Source organism: Pinus tabuliformis, chromosome 7, assembly GCF_031772625.1.
Source record: "Pinus tabuliformis cultivar Carrire ecotype Pingquan chromosome 7, CPIR1, whole genome shotgun sequence".
Classification (NCBI taxonomy): domain Eukaryota; kingdom Viridiplantae; phylum Streptophyta; class Pinopsida; order Pinales; family Pinaceae; genus Pinus; species Pinus tabuliformis.
In genome coordinates, this window is record NC_142293.1 from 1635231726 (window position 1) to 1635236455 (window position 4730).

Here is a 4730-nt window from a genome sequence, read left to right on the forward strand (position 1 = left end):
AATGTTGGACAGACATTTACGATAATCATGCAAGTAAATTTAAAAACATTTCATCACATATGTTAAACAAGATAAGCCGGTAATAGTGATATATATATAGATAGGAGTGTGTCAAAAAATATACATCGTCTTCGATCATAGGTTGAAAAACACCTTATGATCGGCAAAATAAAAATGATAAGTACAAAAAGCCAAAAATGTCACATGTGTCTACAAAAGTGACTAGCCAATCACTGGTGGTGCTCCCTATACGACACCACTGCACGGGCTACCTTACACAAAAATCTCCTAAACGGTCCAGGGACTGCGACTACATAGCGCTGAAGTCTGATAGGAATTCATCTATGGTAGTCTCAGGTATATCCGTCAGACGCTCTAGATCCTGCTCCAACTCAGCTAGTGACTCTCAGCCGCATCCTGTGGGCCTCGGGTACCGGTACCAGTGCAATGATGTCTCCTCTCAAAAGGCCGGAGGTTGGCTGGGCGCTGTGGACCAACATCTGCATTTTGAAAATTTTTACTGTCAGTTTTGAGACGATATATATAAAAAACAAAAAAAATATATAATTTGAAAACTTGTGAAAAATAAAGTACCTCTGTCATCCCATTGTTCTCCCTGTGGAAGAACCATGTCCGGATCACCTCGAAAATCTACTCCGGCATACGGAAAGTCCTGGATCGAAAAAACCTGGTCCTCTAACCAGTGAAAATAACTATCAGGGAATCGAACAACCGCCGTGCCCTCGTCAGGATGCCGGGCCATCACCGTAACCCATCGTATCAGCTTTGGCTCCCGAGGACCCAAGATTCAACAGTGAGTTGCTGAGGGATCAGCATCGGAACTCTCTCTAAGGCAAAGCTCACAACTAGAGGCCCATATCCAAAGGTCTTCAGTTGTCCGTTCTTTGCCCTAGTCAGTTGGCCCTTCATATTGGCCGACACAGCATCACACCAGTTGAAAATGGTGCCTTGGAAACAGTCAATCGCCATCCGCATTTGGGACCCGGTGGCAATATGTAAAGCGGCTGCACCGCAAATTCTGGTAACCGTGAAAGCTATAACTTTGAGTTCACGCAGAGAGATGTGTTTGATTTCTACGCCTTTCGCATGGTGTGCATTGGGTGTGCACCAATCTGCCCGGAGACTAGCAAGGGATTGGCCCCCGGCCTAGTCCCGGCTAGATTGAGTTGCTCGCCTCTATTTGGCAAGCCAGTGAGAAAGTATATATGTCAGAGGGCTCTATCTCGAGCTGGTGCCCTCCGATGTAAAAGCATTGCTCATGAATGTTCCATCTCTCAACCAGCCACTCCAAGAATCTCACCTGAGCCCTCATGCCAGGTATGGCCCAGTATTTATATAGTCCGCATGCTTTTAGGGCATCAATGGAAGGTTGATGATTAATTGCGGCTAAATCAACGTCCTCGTGCTCTCTTTCTCTCCAATCCAACATGGTGAGTGCCCTACACACCAAGAAACAATGATTAGAATTGATTTGGGAAAATTTAAATGGTTGTTTGGTGGAGTTTGGGGTTTCAAATTCCGCCTTTCGCGGGGACGCACCCCGCGTTTAGGACACAGAGCGTCGGACGCAGCTGGCCTGAAGGTGGGCTGCGTCCCCGACCTTTTTCCTGTACAGGAAAAAGTCGGGGGACGCAGGTCACCCTAAGGGCACCTGCGTACCCGCAGAGCGAACTTTGAAACCCAAACCCCCCAAAAATCAAAACTAAAACCTAAAACACAATTTTAATCGGATGAAATTGAAGAGGAGGATGTTGTGAAATACCTGGAAGAGACGGCGTTCGATTCTGACGGTCGGATTCTCCGCAGCGACCACGGGAAGTTTCTTGCCAAAAGCCCTTTTTCAACCTCAACAGTAAAATGGTAAAAATGACATGGTAAAAAGTCTTTTTATAGGTTTTTTGGATGAATGGATGCTAGGTTTGTTCATTTTTCACCATGGAAGGATATTTTTCAATGTATTTTTGCCTATCTTAAACAGGTATGAGTAATGTGTCGTTTTTGTGCAGGACAAAGGGATTTAGAGGGAAAATTGTCATTTTTCACGAACCAAAATATCAGAGTCATCTTTTAAGCCCTTTTCTGACTCCTAAAATATGAAAAGATTGCCGAGCGTTTCTTTTACACTCGTTAAAACGGAATTAAAAGACGGTCCCCTTATAGCTCTTTTCTGACCGTAAAATCAGGAAAAGATTGCCGGGTTTTTGTCGTTTCAAACTCGATACGGAAATAAAACGACGTGTCCTTGATCGCTTTTTACTTTTCAGGTCAGTGACACTAATTATGAAAGTACTCCTTGGTCGCAAGATCAAGCGGTTCCCCCAGGTATTATTTTATACTTTTTCGGGCTTGAGGGACACAAATCTACGAAAAAGTTCAACTTGGAGTCTTCTTAAGTTTTTCAGACTCTCTAAAATTGAAAAACGCCGAGTTTCTCCTATACTGGGCTCGTTAAACATTTCACAGTAAAGGACCTGTTCAATTACAAACAGGAACGAACCACTCCTTCCTAGGGTTCGAATCAAAACTAGGTTGGACTCATCCGAAGGATGAGCTTATAATCAAGCATATGTTATCCTCCTCAAGCTTGTTAAAAATAAAGAGGTACTTGCCAGAAATGGTGGGGGAAAAGAGAGAAGAATGAGCTATTTGTTATCTTTTGTCTCAGAAGAAACTTTATTACCACTCTTGAACACGACACTTTTCATTCACCTGGGTTGGGAAATCCTTTACCTCACAGTTGATCAAACCACTTTGAAAGTCTTCAGCGGGTTCGGGGATTAACTTTGAGTTATTCATCACCAAGCCATCTGTCGTGTCGTTATGTGTTCAAGAGGTCTGCAAGCAAAACTTTCATCTGCAAAATACTTGTCATCCATTTGACCATCCCTGAGTCAGTCCTTACAGCAACATTTCTTCAACTTGAACAATGATTTCGTGTTGTGGGCTTGCCTGCAACGGGTCGCTTTCTATCGACATCAGCACATTATCTAGAGAGATGACTTAGAAATCGTCAGTACCTTGAAGTCTGCATGCATCAATGGCAGGTTTCTCGCCTTTGACGTCAGTTTACATCATTGACTTTCGATCGAAGGATTCCGTGAAATGTTCGACATCAACTCATTCATTCACATCTCATGGATTGTACTGGGTACTTTGAGAACCATTGACATTACTGGTGGTCTCTCTCACACTTGTTAACAGTTTACATCATCGACTGGTAATCAAGTGGTTTCTACCATGTTCGACATCAACTCATTTATTCGCATGGCTAGAATCGTACCAATTCGGGAAGTAGAAATGAAGACCCTGGATCTAGTTTCCACCATCCAGGCTGCGAGGAGTTTTGTATTCATTATCTAAGTAGACTAATCATAAACAGATGGCTGCGCCCATACTGTGTCTACAAAAGTCTATGATTATGATGTACTGCAAGATCATTCCTGTATCAGAGTAGTTAGTCTGTTAGTTAAAGTTTTGATCTGAGTATGGGAATGCCTACCTCAGTGATGATATAATCTTATACATGTATTTTGTGTTGAAAATTGCAGGTTCTGACCAGGCTCTCCACGAGATAATCCTTGAAATGATAAAGCGCTTCACCCTTCCTAGATAATACAAAACCCTAATCTATTACAGGCTTCGCACTTTAGGGGGCAATCTGTTACACTAAAAAATGTCACCATGACTATTTACAGTTAGTATGGCTCTATCAACAGTCATGCTATCCTCTTAGGCAAGTCTTATGCCTCTGCTCTCCATGTCAAACTCCAAAAAGAGAGAAAGTCTTTATAAATGTATTTATCTCTGGGTACGCAGGTTCTCTCAACCTTACCTGCGGGTACGCACCCAATGTTCACAAAAGCTGCGTCTTTGGACGCTCTGTATGTAAAGGGGCAGGTGCGTCCCCCTGTAAAGGTCAAAATGCGCAAGTTTCATCTTTAAAAAGTTACTTGTGGTCATTTCTAGAGCATTCTAGAAGGTTGTTCGACGTGTATTGAGCGCCTCCAGATGGTTCATGTACCCCTACCAAAGAGGAACTTATCCCATCAATAAGGGAGCTATCCCATCCAAAGAGGGGATTATCCCATTGATGGTGGACCTGATTAACTTCCTCTTGAGCACTATAAATACAGGCATTGGGCAGAAGGAGGGGAGGTTGGAAGCTATACATTTCTAAGGGTAAATGCTGCAGGAATTAGGACTCCATTTAGAAGCTTGTGAGGAGAGATTGCCATCTTTGCTTGTTCTATTTGGAAGTGGGTGAGCTTTGTCAAAGTAAAGGAGAACTCTTGATGGACCCTGGGAGGGACTTGCACAACACCAAGGCTCAGGTTGTATTTGTTCCTTTTGTTACCTATTAATGCAAATGAGTCCATTCTTCTCAATAACTTGTTATTTATGAGTTGTTTCATGTACTCCTTGGTCTATGTGTTAAATATGTTTTATTCTATGAGATTATCAAGTGCTATTTAATCGTTTGATTGTTAGTGGATGCAGGTTTCAAAGTGAAGGAGGAGCTCATCCGGATCAGCGGAGCTGGACTGCTACAACAGCGTTGGACTACAGGTAGGATCTAAACACTTGATTTCCCATATAGTAAATGCATGTTTAGAGAAGGATTGCTCTTGTTTGTCTTGTTTGTCACTAGAGAGTCTTAGGCTCCTAGGGAGGTTGGTTGTGTCCGCACAATCGACTCTTTCCGCCTGACA